At 46.7% G+C, this 18,544-nt stretch overlaps 1 protein-coding gene across 21 annotated transcripts in view; it reads right to left on the bottom strand.

Annotated features, from left to right (window-relative positions):
• LOC105465975 (potassium calcium-activated channel subfamily M alpha 1) overlaps positions 1-18,544 on the bottom strand; it is a 763,404-nt gene that overhangs the window by 711,709 nt on the left and 33,151 nt on the right. The window contains exon 3 of one of the 21 annotated variants that reach the window (XR_011607375.1): positions 7,291-7,754. The exons of 19 other annotated variants lie outside the window; for them this stretch is intronic. The gene's annotated coding sequence lies outside the window, so the exon portion shown is untranslated. Of the gene's footprint in view, positions 1-7,290; positions 7,755-9,067; positions 17,255-18,544 lie in introns of those variants that run through there. One more of the 21 variants, XR_011607376.1, reaches the window with a different exon arrangement.

Below are 18,544 nucleotides of genomic sequence, written 5' to 3' on the forward strand. Positions count from 1 at the left end.
GTACTTGGCACACTGAACTCTGACCACATGCTGGGCAGTTTGCTGGATGACAGGAGTACCAAGAGGATGAAAACACATGCCTGCTCTCAGGTCACTCAGACTATTCGGGGAGGTGAGCAGAGGAACAAATGGCTGCAACTCGCTGCACAGTCAGACTGGCTGGGGTGAGTCTCAGCTCCACGACACACTAGCCGGGTGACTTGAAGCAAGTCGCTTAACTTAAAATGTCTGTTTCCTCTTCTATAATATGAGGACAAGTGTGGTATTGATTTCATCAGGCTATTGTCACAGTTGTATGAATTAATATAATTAAAGACAACATTTATTGTACTTAAAAATTACTGGAGGAAGAGGAGTGAAGGTAATGCACAAGGTATATTACTTGGTTTTGTACCAAGTTCTTATCAGATTGCTTTCGCTAGATTGGTGCACTGTGCACATGGCAGGCCCTCAAGAAATGTTCATTACCCTTCCTTGAACATGCTCTGCACTTTACCCAGCTTTTCTGTTCTCGTCATCTCTTCAACACTGTTTGTATAAAAATCATATATTCCTCAAGGATGAGATCAGATGCCACCTCCCATAATTAGGTTTACATGCTTCATGATTCCCAGATGAACAGCTTCCCTGTCCTGCTTTTGGATTTCTCAGGCATCTAAAAAGAGGTCCTCACCACCTTTAGTTATACCCATCCATATAGGTATATTATATGCCCCTATCAGACCACAGCTCCTTAAAGACAAAGACTGAGACTCATGCTTTGTTCTTTGGGGCCAAGGCTCTAGTGACAGAACAATTAAAAAGCAGTGCTATTTCTGTAGGGGAGCACTCCAAAACTCCATTCCGAAACCTCTTTCTCATAAGCGCATGAGCCAGAATGGCTTTCCAGAACCTCATTTTTATTAAAAATAGAAGCCAATCTGACCACACACACTTTATAACACAGTGAAATGGAACATCCCAAACTTTTATCAACACGCATTTTCTATTCCCTCTATATAATAAAGGGTCCCAATGTTCATCTAACATTTTTCTGAAATCAGTATGTAGCACTCTCTACTTCTGAATCTGATGGGGCACCAGTCAGTTTCACAGTCATCACTGGAGAGACTCTGTGCCAGATTTTGTCTCCAATTGTAACATAGGATCACATGGTCACTCTACTGAGCTATTCCCACCCGCGCTGTTGGTTCTGGGGATGATGAAGGGGAAAAAAATGGTTCTAGCACCTGGATGCAGACCGTTGCATGTTCGACATCCTTTTCTTGTGCTCCATATGAAACATGTCCCAGATCCTTCATGGGCAACCCTCCACTGTCCAGTTTCATAGGAGCACAGAAAACTAGTCCATTCACAAGTAGGTAGTACTTTCTGTTCCATTTCATGAACAAAATAGAGATACAGCAATAAATTACATGATTTGAGCCCTCATTAGTAGACAGTAAATGTCATATTTTATTAAAAAGCTAATAATCCATTCAATTTTTTAAATTAGGCAATGACTGTAATATAATAAATTTGAATAATTAAGCCTAATATTCATGGAGCAAAAACAAGAGGGAAGAAAGTTCTAAAATCTTTATTTTTCCCTCCACATAAAACATGTTGATAATGATCCCATGGGTGAAAGAAGTTTCTATGTGCATACCAGTGGAGTACTCATTTGTCAAAGCAAGAACTCACACATATGCTTAGAAGGCTGGAAATCTCTAGGGAAGTACAGAGACCTCTCCTAACTCAGCCCTCACTATTGACTCCTAGCTCTATTTTTACCTGATCTGTTTTTATTGCCGGACTCCACTCTCTTTCCATTACATACAGCCTAAGAATTTTCTACTCCAGTTAGAGAGCTCTGACTAAGACGCAAGTTCACAACCAGGATGGTTGGTCTGTACGTGCTATTTTCTCCCTGCTCAATAAAAGGAGAGCATCCTTGTGGTAGAAATAGCTTGGTGTCTACAGCCATACCACCCTGGACACACCTGATCTTGTCTGATCTTGGGAGCTAAGCAGGGTGGGGCCCGGTTAATACTTGGATGGAAGAAATAACTTTGCGCAACAGTTCTAAACAAAGCACAGTCTGAACTTATTCTTCCTGCCACACAGCCTTCCCACCACGTGAGGCCTTAACATCATCTCTCTTGGAAACTCCACACCAAGGTTGCACCATCATGCCCTGAAGAAGGCAAGAAGCCTTTCCTTGGGCCACTGAGTACAGGCTTATGTAAACAGGCAGTATAACTCAGTAGGCAGAGATGAAACATTTGCACTTCTCTCCAAGCATTTTAAATGAGAAAGCAAAACTCATTAAACAAGCTAAACACTCTTCTACATTCTTAAGTGTCCAAACAAACTTTTCCCCAGTAGCCTGCACTTCTATGGATTTTGCGATAAACCAAGGGGAAGGGAAGAGAAGACTTTCCTCCTAAGCTCAGAGAGATCAAAGCAAAGAGAACAAAGTTGGAGAGTGTGAGGGATTCTGCTTGGTGAGCGTTTCTCAGCAGAGTGGACTTTCTGTGTCTGGGCTGCAGGCCCCTGAGTGTCCGGTGCTCTGAGGACACCTTCACCAGAATCTGTAGAAGGTACACATCAGATCTGCTCCCAGTAATAATGCTCTGCTTTGCAGAGGCTGTTTTGCTTTCCCAGGCGCTTTCATGTCTTGTATTGATCAACAAGCAAACACTTACTGAGCGCCTATCAGATGCAGGGCCCCAGGTGGAGATCATCTCACCGACAGATATCTCATGGCCCCACTCTTCAGACATATGTGCCACTCTGAAAAGAAAATAAGGCCCAGATCTGCCTTCAAGATGTTTATAGTTTATTTGGAGACACAAGCAAAGAGTCCGTAGAAAGAGAAATAATACTGCAAAGCACTCTAAGTTAGCCTTCCTTAAACTTTGATTATAATCACAACCACATTAGGAGCTTATTAAAAATCAAAGGGGCCTGGATCACATCTTTGGAGAATCTAATTCCATGGGAAGGAAGCCTGGGTCCCTGTATTTTTAACAAGCAGCCACAAAGATCAAAAATTTAAAACATAAGGCAGTGCATACGTGGCAAATGAGACAGTCACTCATGCTGGCCAAGGTCAAAGGACTCCAGCAAGGTCAGACATAAAAGAGACCTGCAAGGGCAGACAGGAGGCTGAGAGCAGAAAGGCAGAAAGGAGAAAGGCAGGGAGTTGGCAGGGAGAGGGGGATAGGGTCCTAAGAAAAAGTGCAATATTCATGTAGGGGGAAAGAATGCAGAAAATTCTGAATGTAGAAGGCTGCCCTAGAGGATTGAGAGATCAAGACAGACAGGTAGGTCTGGAGTCTGGGGCCATGGGACTGGAGTCTGGGCCCTTATATTTTATCATATCAAAGTAAGGAGGATCATGAATGACAGGTGTTTACTTTAGCCTGGAGGCAAAGGGTGCCTCAGGAATGGCAGGGCCACGAGAGCAGAGAATTTCAGACACAGAAGTCCGGTGCTGGGTTGAAACCATCAGGAAGACCAGAAGCTGGGCCCAAAGTTCTAGTAAGATAGTTTAATATCCTGTTCTACCCTCACCGCAGATCAATGAACTGAGCAAGATAGATAATATTATCTTCTTTCTGTAGAGAGAAAACTGGGGCACAAAGTGGCCACACAGCAAGAGGAAAGCTGGGGAAGCCAGAACAGCCATGTGGCTTGCACTCATCTTTGACAAATCAATCCACTGCATTTCAAGCCTATTCAACATACATTTATAGAGTGCTTACTACCAGCAAGAAACAAGCAGCAGCAAGATAAATGGAGTGCCGTTCCTGCCCTCAGGGAGCTCACCTCCCAGTGGAGGAGCTGGCAAACACGTTCTGTAAAGAACCGGATAGTGAATACTTCAGACTGTGCAGGCCAGTCTCTGTAGCAAATGCTCACCTCTGACATTATAGCAAAAAAGTGGCCATGCACAATACATGAACAAATGAGCATATCTGTGTTCCAATAAAACTTTATTTACAAAACAGGCAGCGGGCCGGATTCGACCTGTAATGTGCCAATCCCTGATCTAGTGGGTAAAACAAACCCCTGCATGGCTACTTATAAAACAAGAGAGGTGTGTTATAAATAAAACGACTTCACAGCCCAAAGGAAAGATAGAGTAATTTAGTCTGGCCATGGATGACTGGAGAGGTAGCACTGGAGTGGGACAAGTCACTTAGTTTTCTAGGTCTCGGTTAAAACGATGGGGCTGAATCAGAAGCACATGGACGGCCCTTCTTGTTCCAGCATTCTCTGACTTGGATGGTAGTGCTGCTTTCCTGCCCAGTCTTCTAACTGCACAAACAACGTGGCCTCTCCCAAGCTTCCTGGGCCTCTCCTCACCTCTACCATCAAGTTTTGAATGTTACTTAAGGAATAAAAATTCCTCGATGATCCTGGAAGGCTAAATACACACACACGCACGCACGCACATGCACGCACACACACGCACAAAGTGTGTGTACGTCCTACCGCTGCCAGATGCTAAGTCTAAATTTATTTACATTTCTAAAGATTTTCTCCCTCCTTCCCAGAACCTCTCCCTCCTGAAAAAGGTCCTGCTGCTTCTATCCCAGACACTTTAGCAAGACTCAAATGTTCTTCCTGACCAAATGCCCACCTCAAGAAGAACCCGGAGCCAGGAAGAAACCAAGGGTGGCCACACACCTCATCTGCCCTGCTGTGCTGGTGCCAGGCAAGAAAACAGAAATAGAGCCATGGAGCCCAACAGCAACATCTCACATGGTGCCAGCAGGCAGTGAGCAAGGCCCAGGCAGATAAACACATTAAGGCAGGCTGTGCAGTGCAGGACACGTCCAGGCCTCAGTGACTTCATCCCAGCCAGCCAAGGTCAACTCCAGTCTAAGGTTTAGTCAGCCTCCTCTTCTGTGGGCTCAGACTTCCCTGGTCAAGATCACTCATGTACCAAGAGGATTGGACAAGGCCACGAGTGAGGCCAGGTGCCAGCAGGGCGAAGGCAGGCAAAAGGCACCACAGATCGCATGTGGTGGCAGCAAGCCAGCTGTGTATGGATTCAAGCCTCAGACCCACCTGTGAAAATCCTACCCTACTCAAGCCTGACCACCTCCTCCAGGAAGCCCTCCTGGCTCTTGCTAATTAGCAGCAACTTGTGTGTTCTCTGAACATCTAAAGCAATGCTTCCTAACATAGGGTTATGGGATCAGCATCATCAATCAGCATCACCTGGGAAGTTGCTGGAACTGTTGTTGGAAGTTCTCAGGCCCCACCCAGGCCAAGCAACTTAGAAACTCTGAGGGTGGGACCCAGCAATTGGTGTTTTAACGATGTCCTCCTAGTGATTCTAAACCAGGCTGTGGTTTGGGCGCCACTAATACAAAGTCTAGATTCTAAACCACTAACTGGACACCTGTGTTTTACATGCAATCCCTGTGCTCCTGGCTTCCCTGGGAATGTGGTTGCATTTCAGAGCCTGGATCTCACATGCCCATAATCCCCCACCTTGCCCAGCCCAGGATGCCACAGCAAGTACTTCCTCGGCTAACACCTGTGGAATTTAATTAGCTTGAGTTCAGATACCACCATCAGGTTACAAAATCATGGAACCTGAATGCTGAAAGAGGCCTTAGTGCCCAACCAGCCCAACTACCCATCAAGGCTCTGCCAGGACCCAACTTCTCCGTGTTTCTCTCAGGTCAGGTCAGATGCTCCGCTAATGCCTGGGAGTTCACAGTCTCATTCCTTCACCCACAAAATATTGACTGAGCATGGGTGCCAGGCACACACAGATGTTCCTGCATATAAGTGAACCAGCAACGAGGATCCTTGCTCGGAGGAAGCAGATATTCCAGTGGCAGGAGAGACCCAATAAATAGCAATAAATAAATAAAACAAAAAACCCATATGCATTAACCATTAGAAAACATCAGACACACCAAAATATAGGGACTTCCTATGAAAATAACTCAACAGCACTCTTCACCAATGTCAAAGTCATGAAAGATAAGGAAAGATGAGTCACAAATTAGAGCACACTAAGGAGACATGGTGGGTACATGAAATGTGGGACCCTGGACTGGATCCTGGAAAAGACAAACAGCATCAGTGGGAAAAGTGATGACATTTGAGGAAGGCTTACAGTTTGACATGCAGTTTTAGACCAACATGAAACTTGTTCTCTTCTATAGTGATATAAGATGTGAACAATTATGGGAAGCAGGCTAACAGGTAGACAGGAATTCTCTGTACTAATTTGCAAATTTTCTGTATAATATTTTGACGGCAAATCCAGTTGGGAACGATGGTCCAAATAAGAGGTGAGGTGCATTTGGCATCCTTAAATAGAGGGGTGACATGTGGGCAAGATTACATTTGGGCAAGACCCAAAGGCAGGAAAGGGGCCAACCAGTGGCACTGTGAATGACATGGGGCCAAACTCAGTCTTGCCAGGATGTTTACCTGCTTGTGCTTGTTCTTCTATCCAGATGAATTCTGACCACACTTTGAACACTTATGACAATGCTGGAGGCCCCTCAGTCTTCTCTTTGGAGGAGGTCTCACAGTCCTGCAGCTGTGCCCACTGAGTGTGCCCTGGCAGCCTGAGCCCCTGGAGTGGACAGTGAGAGAGAGCACACAAAGGCAGTGGGGTCTGATAAAGACCAAGGTTGAGACCAGAAGCACCTCCACCTTCTTTGTTCTGAAATTGCCCTGGTCTCCTTTTCTTGACAGCAAACCACTTGAGTTCCTACTTCCTCCTGTCTTTGACCCGGTGTCCAAGCTTCTTAGCATGTGAGCTTCTCCCCTAAGCACTGTCCACATGCCCAGAACCTTGAGCATTGGAGCTCAGAGCGGGGTCGACGCGAGTAAGCAGACATGAGTCAGGCTGAGACTCCACCTAATGACTAAGGATCAACGTCCCACCCGACGTTCCCATGTCTAGCCCTTCAGAAACGACAGGGAACCATAATCCAAAGCAAAACAACCCACTCCCTAGGAATGACAGCCCACAGTCCTGAGTTCTAATGACCTCAAATAAGACTCTCCCTTCCAGGTGCCAGGTCACCATCTATAAAGTGATACAGTTGGATTAGTTAATCCCCAAGATGTTTTCCAGTTCTAACACTGAATGATCAGTAATGTATCAAATGAAATCGTGCAAGGTAATTGCAGCTGTGAAGTACAATGTGAGGTAGTAATGGTAGCAGTGATGAGATCTATGGGCTCCTCCCCCAAGTGAATCACCAGAATTGCAAATGGTGATTGTTACTATTAATATAATAATGTCTTAAATTGCAGAGTGCTTTTCCATTTACAAAGCATTTTTATACACATTATCTTATGTAATCCTCATAAGAACCCAGTGAGAGTGGTAGGAAAAATGTTATTTCTTTTGCATAGATGAGGAAACAAAGTTCAGTGGCTGTTCAATTAGGAGTGACAGTACTCAGCCCGGAGCACAGGACTCAATGCCTTATCTTCTTTCTGCTGCTTAGTGCTGTCTTTGCTACTCCAACAACCTGTGCAACCATCTGTGATTTTGTGTCTCTAGGTTTTGACCAGGTTAGTTCAAGGCATCTGCATGATAAGGAAACCCAGGCATTCCCCTGGAGGGGAAAGCATCGAAAGTGTGCCCAGAGCTGCCTTGGCTCGGTCCATCCATTGGGCTCCTGGGAGCACAGTCCTTTCCAGGAGGGGAGGTGGCAGCATTCTCCATTTGTCTCCTTGCAGCTCAAAATAGAACAGATGAGGTATCACAGCTGATCTCACTGCAACATCAGATGTTTTAAAATAATTAAATGAGAAATGGAAATGTGAAGAAAAAAAGCCCCAATTTTTCAATGCTAGTGTCCCATGGACGTGATAAGAAAGGGACAATGATCAAAGTCAAGGTGAGGGGGCAGCTCCCACAAAGTGCCAGGTTTATAGCCATTCTGTCCCCGCTGTCCAAGTCTTCCTACCAGTAGCAATACTGTCACCCCTCACCATTCGGCTGCAACTTACAAAAGGCAAGAGACAACTTCCTCTCTTGCCACACTCCAGGATAGAAGAAGCACTCCAGTCAGCCACCAATTTCCTCTCGCTAAGCAGCCCTGTTCTCCCATGCCCACTACATGCAGAGGGTGACCCAGGCACACCCAGAGTGAGTGCTCTTGTGTCCTGTCAGACAGGGCCGGCCAGCATGAGAGCTCTTTGCTCAAGCGCCATCTCCATATCCTTTGTGTCCCTACCTAAGTGCCTACATTTGCCCATGACACTTATCTCCCTAGACCTCAGTCTCCACAGTTCTGAACTGGGAGTTAGAAGCACTCATCTTACTTCCTCATAGGGTTGTCAGTGCTATGAGGCTGGAGTGAGATCACACTTGAGAAAACACTTCAAAAATTTACATGTCCCACAGGGCACTAAGAGACCATGGCTCATCAAGCACCTGGTCAGCACTGATGGCAATGGTGTATGGCTGGCCTTTCCCAGCCTCCCTCCGGTTAGATGGATTGGAAGATCAAGTTCTGGCCAGCAGAATGTGACCAGAGTATCTAGTCCGTAAAGCCTTCCCACACACGATCCTGTTCTCTCTTTTTCTCCTCTGCCAGCTGAAGACGCAGAGCTAGAAAGGACAGAGCCATAGACACACCCTTTGATTGTGTTACATGGCTGGAGTTGGCGGTTGCTTGCTACAGCAGCTAGGCCACCTGGACTAGCAAAATGTCCCAGTGGAATAGCTGCCTAGAAAATCCCACAATGAGGTTGTAAATTCAAGTGAGTAGAGAAAAAGGTTTTAGTGGCCAGACACGGTGGCTCACGCCTGTAATCCCAGCACTGTGGGAGGCCAAGGTGGGCAGATCACCTGAGGTGAAAAGTTTGAGACCAGCCTGGCCAACATAGTGAAACCCCATCTCTACTAAAAATACAAAAATTAGCGGGGCATGGTGGTGGGCGCCTGTAGTCCCAGCTACTCGGGAGACTGAGGCAGGAGAATTGCTTGAACCTGGGAGGTAGAGGTTGCAGTGAGCCGAGATTATGCCACTGCACTCCAGCCTGGGCGACAGAGCAAGACTCTGTCTCAAAAAAAAAAAAAAAATTGAGACCATATAAAAGATAAAAGATATACCCCAGCAGATGGACTCCGGGGCCCCACAGTTCTGTGATGTCTGTGTTCAACCTGTTTGAGGAACAGTCAGTACAGCACACACCAAAATGCAGCACCCATCTAGTTTGTTGCTGAGGTGCTCTTCCTTTTCTCAAACACCTATTAATGCATAATCCTGACAATAAAGAAGTGTGGATCAACCTCTAACTAGTCAGACAGGCTAGTTTTTGTTTTGTTTTGTTTTTTGAGACAGAATCTCACTCTGTTGCCCAGGCTGGAGTGCAGTGGCACAATCTCAGCTCACTGCAATCTCTGCCTCCCAGGTTTAAGTGATTCTTCTGCCTCAGCCTCCCAAGTAACTGGGACTACAGGTGCGTGCCACCATGCCTGGCTCATTTTTGTATTTTTAGTAGAGACTGGGTTTCACCATATTGGCCAGGCTGGCCTCACACTCCTGACCTCATGATCTGCCTGCCTCGACCCCCTAAAGTGCTGGGATCATAGGCGTGAGCCACCACGCCTGGCCCAGACAGGTTAGTTTATCCAATCACAATATCAAATGCCTTCCTAATGTGGACAGGCCATGCTAGGCCACATAAGAGACTAATAAACCATCAGAAAAAAGTGGGGGACAAAAGACCTGAAAGACAATTCACAAACATAAAACAAATAGCCCCTGAACATGTAATGTTCACCCTTACTCATACAAAATAAATCACCTCTCACCCATTAGGCTGGCAAAAATCAAAAAGGTCGGCAAGACCTCGAATTGCAGAAGAACGGGGGAAAAGGCACTCACTTGTACTATCTGTGGACAGGGACACTGGTTCCTCCCAGAGATCCATTTCATAATATCTATCAACTTGTAAAAGGCAAGTCCCTTTCAATTCAGCAATTCCAATTTTAGAAATGTACCGAACAGAAATCCTCATATATGCACAAAAAGACTCATACACAAGATTATTCATTGTTTGAAGTGCAAGAGATGGGACATAGCCTAAATGTCCAACAGTACAAATCACACAAATACATTTGGCTACTAAACAGATGAAAAGTCTACTTCAAAGTTTAGAAGATCCTGCTCCATAACATCCAGAGGTCGGGGGACGGGGGAACTGGCAAGCAAGTGCACACCCACGGAGGTTGTACCAGCATTTACATGCACGCAAGAAGGGATGTTATGGAGAAGCATTATCCTTCAGATGCTACAGAAGCACGATTCAATGTTCGACAAGGTGTGAATCTGTTTCCATGCAGTTCCTTGGTGTTGTGCTTATTTTAAACATATGGAAAATTAGCCATAATGCAAATAACACAGCAACAGCTGTGTTTTCATCTTCTTGGCTATTTTGACGTCACAACCATCAAATACAAGCTCCAAAAAAGAGCGAACGATATTGTTCCCAGCAGCACATGCCAAAAGGCCACACACCTTCCCACGGGATGAAGGATTCCAGGGACATCTCTTTTTGTAGGTGTTACTTCCCCTCTTTGCAGAGCAGCTATTTAGCAACTAGGGGGCAAAGCCAGGCAACTGAGACTTAGGAACAGAATTATATCAGAGAAATTGGCAACAACCTTTCTGGAGTGAAATCTAACAGTGTCTATTAATATTATATATAGACACACACCTTTTGACTTAGGAATCCCACTCTCTCAACATCAGCATGGCAGGCAACATATATGAGATGTAGGGGAGAAAGAAACCGTACCCTGAAAACAACCCGAAAGTTCATCAAAAGAGAATGATTGAATAAATTATGGTACCTCTATACCATGAAAATTCTGTAATTATATTTTAACATGAGATCTATATCTACAGGAAGATACAGATCTCACCTCTCCTGCCTCAGGAGAGATGTTCAGGATGAAAAGCGTAGTTATCAACAATGTATTGTATATTTCAAATGTATTGTATATTTCAAAGTAGCTAGAAGAGAGAATTTCAGATGTCCTCAACACATGGAAATAATAAATTCTCAAGGTGATGGATATCCCAAATTCCCTGACTTGATCATTATACATTCCACACATGTAACAAATATACACATACCTCATAAATAGGTAAAATATTATCTATCAATAAATAATAATAAATTGAAATTTAAAAATAAGAAAAGCAAGTGGCAGGGGACAAGAATATAATAAAATACCATTTTCATTAAACAACTGAAAAACCCCAGACAAGGCCCACAAGGCCCTACCCAATCTGCCCTCCTCCAATTCCTTCCCCTCCTTCTGTGACTTCATTTCCTGCCTTTTTTCCTGTCACATGCTCTGCTCTGTCCCATTGACAGGACACATTTCCAGGCACATCCTGCCCCAGGGCCTTTGCACTTACCCTCAGCCTCGGTGCTCCTTCCCCAGAAAGCCACATGGCTTTCTCCCAAGGTCCTTTTGGTCTCTGTGCAAAACTCACCTTCTCAGTGAATTCTACCCTGATCCCTCCTTTAAAATTACAAAACAGGGAGGGGCTTTTTCCTGTTTTACTTTTCTCCATAGCACTTATCATCGGCTGCATTCACTTCACTGTAAGATATTTTTGTTTATTTTGTTTTCATTGTTATTGAGACTGAGTCTCACTTTGTCGCCCAGGCTGGAGTGCAATGGTGCGATCTCGGCTCACTGCAAACTCCGCCTTCCAGGTTGGAGCGATTCTCCTGCCTCAGCCTCCCGAGCAGCTGGATTACAGGAACATACCACCACACCTGGCTAATTTTTGTGTTTTTAGTAGAGATGGGGTTTCACCATGTTGGCCAGGCTGGTCTCAAATTCATGACCTCAAGTGATCTGCCCACCTTGGCCTACCAAAGTGCTGGGATTACAGGTGTGAGCCACCTCACCCGGCCCACTGTAAGATATTTTAATCCCCCGGACCATCAGTTCCAAGAGGGCAAGGGTTTTTGTCTGTCTTGTTCCCTGTGGCATCCCCAGCACAGTAAACATCCAGCAAATTCTCACTGAATGAATGGAAAACCTGTTTGCACATCTTGACCCAGGCCTGGGGAAATAAGTGGAAAGGTCCACCCTAGGCTCTCAGCACTTGGCCGGGAAAGCTGCAGGAGAGGAGGGCATGGCATCCGAGAGCCATCAAAGAGGAAATAAGAAAGACTTTCTTTTTCTCCATATTATGATTCCACCAGTTGCTGTGAACATATGCTATTTTTATAACTTTTGAAGAGGCATTAAATAAAATAAAAAAGCAAAGATGTAAGTCAGACTCAGAGGAGCAGTGTGGAGGGGAGGGGAGACAACATGAAGAGAGAGGGACCCAGGCCACGCCCAACAGCTGCCTGGCTCTCTCCTCCCTCAGAAGAACCCATCTCTGCCCTGCATCCATCCGGTGCAGCAAACGTCCTGGGAAGGTCAGGCTGTGGCTCATGAAAGACACCACAGAGTAGATGCTAATCCAAATCCCAACACTCCCAGACTCTCCCTCCCACCCAGCTCAGCTGGTACTGGAGGCAGACAACAAAAAGCTGGCAGAACAAGACAAATGGTGGAGACAGTAAGGTCTGAAGAAGGTGGGGTGGGTAGAAAGCAGCAAATAGGAAGGAGGGTTGGTCCAGGGGGCCAGGCCCCAGCTCAGCCTCCTAGTCACTGAGTCACCTGGGCAAGGGTGCTCTAACCTCTGAGCCTCTGGTTCTTCCTCCCTAAAAGTCAAAATAAAGGTATCGGCCTTGCTCCAATGGGCTGGATGTATGCGATACTGCTTTATCACGCTCTACAAATATCATTAGAAAGAGAATCAGCGACGTGGATGCCTCACTGAATAATGCAAAACCCCGCCCCACACAGAGCCTTGGTTTCCTCTATTGTGTTTTCCAATTACTTGCTGTTGGTCTATCAAAAAGCCATGCATTTTAATATCTGCCCTTTGGCCACCTGGCTCAACTCTGTTGCTTCTAATAATTTGTAGAATCGGAGTCTAGGATTTCCTCGAGCCAGATGATCACCACACCAGAAAATAATGACACCTTCATCACTTCCTTTCCAGGACTTATGTGTCTACTGGTTTTCTCTTGTGGTATTGCACTGGCTCTGACCTAGGGTGCAAGGTTGAATAAGAGAGGTGATAGTGGGCGTTCTTGTCTTCTTCTTAACCTGAAGGGATTGCATCTCATGTCTATCTATCAGGAATAAGGTTTGCTAGAGATTTCAGTAGCTATCTGTCATCAGATTAAGTAAGTTCACCCAGCACAGAGTTAGCGATGTGTGATCATGAAGCACCTACTGGATCATATTGAATGTCATTTCATCAATTAGAGAGATCATTACATGATTGTTCTCCTTTGTTTTAATAGAGGTCTGCAAAACAAGGGGATGTCTCTACCCAATACTGCCTTTCAGGGTCAGGAGGAACAAGGCCTGGGACCCTGAAGATAAGGACGCCACTCCCATCTCAGCCACCAGCCTGAGCCCTTGATGGTCTGTCCTTCTGTGTGCTGCCCCTCCTCTCCTCAACTCTGTAGCTTTCTGAGCCAATCTCCTTCACCTTCATCCCAAACTCTCACTAGTCCCCAAAATGCCACAGACTTTCCTCTGTATGAAGTCACAACAGAAAGCTCATTGCCAACCAACTCCATGTCATGAGTAGTCACCCTGAGCATGCGCTATGGGAAGCAGGCTGATCACATCATTTTCTCAGGATGAGCAGTTCAGGATTTTGATGCAAAGACTTCACATCCACCTTGGCATATGCTAAGATTCACATGAAGCTATTCCAAAATGGAACACGATACCTGGGAGACGTGAGCTCCCCGCTACCAGAGGTGGGAATGTCCCCATGACATTTGTTACAGAGGTAGTTCTACAAAAGACAGAGAGTGACCCAGCGTCTCCTCATCTGTAAAATGAAGGTAATGAGACCCATCAAAAGGCGATGGAGGAGGAGGAGGAAGAGGATGTGGCAGCCTAGTGGGGAGAGCAGGAGGTGGGATGGACTGACATTCCAAGCACCTGACATACACCTCCTTACTTAGTCCTCACAGCAGCCCCTGTAGCCATCAGGACACAGAGAAGTTGCTACAAGACACACACGCAGAGGCCGGGCACGGTGGCTCATGCCTGTAATTCCAGCACTTCGGAAGGCCAAGGCGGGTGGATCACCTAAGGTTGGGAGTTCGAGACCAGCCTGACCAACATGGAGAAACCCCATCTCTACTAAAAATACAAAACTAGCCGAGGGTGATGGCACATGCCTGTAATCCCTGCTACTTGGGAGGCTGAGGCAGAAGAATCACTTGAACCCGGGAGGCGGAGGTTGCAGTGAGCTGAGATCGTACCATTGCACTCCAGCCTGGGCAACAAGAGCGAAACTCCATCTCAAACACACACACACACACACACACACACACACACACACGCATGCACACACACACATACACACACACACACCTTGTTCAAGGTCACATAGTGAGTAGGTGACAGCGCCCAGGCATGCACCAAGGGCCTCTGTTCCAGTCCTTAAGCTCACTCCACTCCACTGCTCCCCATCCCGGTCTACAGGGTATAAAACTCCTTGTCAAACTGCCTAACCCAGTGACAGCCACATAATGGGCACTTAATGATTCTCCCCAGATTCAGATGGTCAGGCATCCCTCCCGCTGAGCAAAGGCAGTTCTCCCATCTGCAAAGCAAACGAGAGACCTCATCTTGGCCCCTCACAGGCAGGAAGGTCTGACTGCCTGGCTTTTACGGTCAGCCCTCGCCACCTCTTCAAAATGTATTCAGAAACATGATCTCATTTGAGTTTCAAACCTCTAAGAGGCAGGGTCTTGGCAGAGAAGGTCACTGGGGCTCGCGTGTGAGGGTTCTGCCTGAGGTCCCATGCTGAACCAACACACTCACATCCAGGGACATCAGCCACCTTCACTATCCCCACCCCAAAGCCTCATGAGTGAAAAGAAAGGACAATCTCTAAGATGTCATGAAAACGCAGAGATACAATTGAACCTATCTTCAAATCCAAATGTGTGCCATTGACTAGTGTGTGATGCCCACTCTCTAAATGTTTGGTGAAGTGAAGAAGCAGTCAGCATAAGATTCCGCCAATCAAGCACAAATAACACCATCGCCTTAGACTCAGACCATGTGATGACCTTGATACCCGTGGATTACACATTGACTCTCCTTTCATAATCTAGGCACCAAAATATCTACTGGCAGCTTATTCCTATCAGCCGCAGGACAAAGTAGCTTCTGCACTTGGTTCCAAGACAGGAGTCAGCAGGACACTGGAGGCCACAGTCCAATCCCAGTGGTCTGTTTATTGCCTGAGGTCATCACCATGGTGTCTCCACTCCCCACAGGCCCTGGTAAGCACCAAGGCCACTTTATTTGTCAGTGACTCAACCAGGAACCACATGGACTTCAAGGCAACCTCCTGGCCCTCAAGGACACAGAGTAGCTAAGCAAAGGATACAGCAAATTATTTGGACCAAGAGCCAAAGCAGGTGGTGCAGACTCTGCTAATGATCAGATCCAGGCAGCGCGGAGTTCTAAGCAAGGGATATAGCAGGAGTCCAGGCCCCACTCCCTTGATTCTGAGAAGAGCCACACCACCTAAGAAACTCGCCTTGCTCCTCATGAAAACTGCCCTATTCTAAATGGCATTGAGGATGAGACTGTCCTTTATACTTTTCACCATCCCAGTTGGTGGGAGGGGTCTTTTGAATGTATTCCCACTTGTGAGGAACATAAAACTCACCAATGCCTGACAGCAAAATCTGGGGGCAGGCTTCCCAGGTCTCCCATCTCTGCCCAGGCACTGAAGCCCGGTTTGGGGGAGACGGGGATGCACTTGTGATAATGCCAACTCTTCAGGTTCTGAGCACTCTCATGTCTGTCAAAGAACAGGATAGGGGTTCACTATTGTAGCATGACACGGTCTCAGAAAGGCCACCTATTATATGAGCACATTTAGACAGAATGGCCACAAGGGGCAAATCCGTACAGACAGACAGCGGTTTACTAGCGTCTGAGCCTGGGGCAGGAAGGGCTGTGGGGAGTGACTGCTCGTGGGTACAGGGTTTGTTTTAGGGTGATGAAAATGTTCTGGAATTAAATAATAGCAATGATTACACAACTCTCTGTATATACTAAAAACCACTTCAAAGGAGTAAATTTTATAGCATGTGAGTGATACCTCAATAAAGCTCGGCTTTTAAAATTTGACGGTGTAGAAGAATATGGAGGTAGCACACTAGGAAGTGATTCCCTGCCCCACAACCTGTCTGTCATTTGTCACCTGGGCACTGGGCACATATCAGTCCTACCTAGCAGCCCTCACAATCCTACCATGGGGGACCAGCACCCCACATGGGCATTTGTTCAGCCCTCCAGCAGCCCCTCCTGCCAGCCGACCGCCCTCATCCCTCCCGTGGATTTCAGGGTTCTGAGTAACCAAAGCAGGCATGGGAACATTCTCAGAACATGCCCAGGGGACACCTCCAGGAATATGCATTCATCTCAGAGGGGAGCTGAGTGCTTATTTGACAAGCACAATGTAACAAAGCCAAGGATGGGGAAGGGTATGAAACAAGAGAGGCGGCCCCTTTCCTTCTCAGGGAAGCCGGGTTGGCAGGAAGCGGGGCTGCAAGTCCAACAGCTGACACCATCGTCTGCATTCCTCCGAGCTGTGTGCAAGGAAGAGTACAGTCTGGGGCTGCAGGCACGACAGACTTCAGAGGGAAACAAACCAGGCATAAAAACTGCTAGAGGTTCCATTAGCAAGACAGAGCAAAAAATAGGATTCCCACGTACCCCTGGTGCCCTCAGGGCCCCTCATGCCACTAAAAATAAAGCAACAGGCAATGGTGTTTATAATGCCAGCGTTCTCAGGACTCCCTGCAGAGTCAGGCTTGCACAGCTTCCTTCAGTCCCCCCACCCATCTCTACCCCCTCAGCCATGGATTTCTGCAGCACCAGGGGCCAGCAAGGAGCTCAGGACTGAATGAGACGCGTCCATGGATCATGAGGCTGGGATAGATTTCCCTCTGTTGTCCCACTTCAAGGATGCGGTCTGGGGCTTGCAATCCAAACAGGGAGACAGGTTCTGTGTCCCTTCAGGAGAACAGGGTCTCAGCATTTGTGTCATAAGCAGGGAGGGAGAGGGACTTCAAATCCAGTCCATGATTGGACACGCCTCCCTCTACCCTCTGGCATCCTGGCAGGCGTCTAGGAGAAGTCAGAAGAGGAAACAGCTGGGGCCATAAGTCAGGCGAGCTCACACCCAACCACCTGCCCCATTACACAGCAGAAAGCACCTCCCTCACTCCTTCCACAGCCCACACCCCGCAACCCAGCCCCCAGGGCTGCCCAGTACTAGCTCTTGACAGAGGACTCTAGTCTCTCGGATCAAGAACAGCCCTCAGGAAGGCCATATGGCTCTTGGTGAGTCTAAGTGCAGACACTGGCATTGGGCTGCCTGGTTCAAATCCCACCTCTGCCACTTGCTACATGTGTGGCCTAGACAAGTTACTTAATCTCAGTTCCCCTACCTGCAACATGAGGTTAGTGACATTTCCTACCTCCAGGACTAATGTGAATTGCTCACAACGGTGCCTGACACATAAAGGTGTGCGATAGAGGCCAGATATTACTGGGAACCAACTAACACTGTCTCTTCCAGAAAGCCACTGGCATCTAAGGCCAGCAGCCATCTCTTGATTCCCCAGGCTGCCCTGTGCGCAGCGGGATGCCAACTTGTTCTGGCCCCGAGGAAGTGAATGCTAGGAGCTGCTCCTCTAGTCTAGGTGACAATCAAATCAGTTCAGTGGTGGGGACAGGATTCAAACCAAGATTTGTCTGACCCTAAGCCCATGGCTTTCACTAACATTCTACACTAAACTATTGCCTGCAAAACCCACAGTGGGTACAAAAAGCCTCTTTTATCAAGGACAGTGAGGGACACAGTAACAGAAATTGAAAGAGAAGAAAAAAAGAAGTCTCTTAAGAAAAAACGATCAGCAGGCATGATATTTATTTTAGTTTTTAAAAGTTGTTGGCCAGGCATAGTGGCTCACTTCTATAATCCCAGTACTTTGGGAGGCTGAGGCAGGAGGATCACTTGAGGCCAGCAGTTCAAGACCAGCTTGGGCAACAGAATGAGACCTCATTTCTACCCCCACAAAAAGTTTATTTAATTAAAAAAAATTAGCTAGGCATGGTGGTGTGCACCTGTCGCTTGAACTCAGGAGGTGGAGGCTGCAGTGAGCTATGATTGCACCACTGCACTCCAGCCTGGACAACAGAGCAAAACCCCATCTCAAAAAAAAAAAAAAAAAAGAGCTGCCTAATTCTTCATCTCAGTTCCCTTTGAGAAAAACTTATGTCATATCCCATAAACCAGGCTGTCATTCCTTCCTAAAGATTAGCAGACCTAAGTAGGCAACTAGAAAAACAACACAGCCCTCTGAGGTCTCAGGCTCACCTGGAAATGTAGGTCCTGGCCTCCCTGCCTCCGCC

This window comes from Macaca nemestrina, chromosome 9 (assembly GCF_043159975.1).
Source record: "Macaca nemestrina isolate mMacNem1 chromosome 9, mMacNem.hap1, whole genome shotgun sequence".
In the NCBI taxonomy this organism is placed as follows: Eukaryota; Metazoa; Chordata; class Mammalia; order Primates; family Cercopithecidae; genus Macaca; species Macaca nemestrina.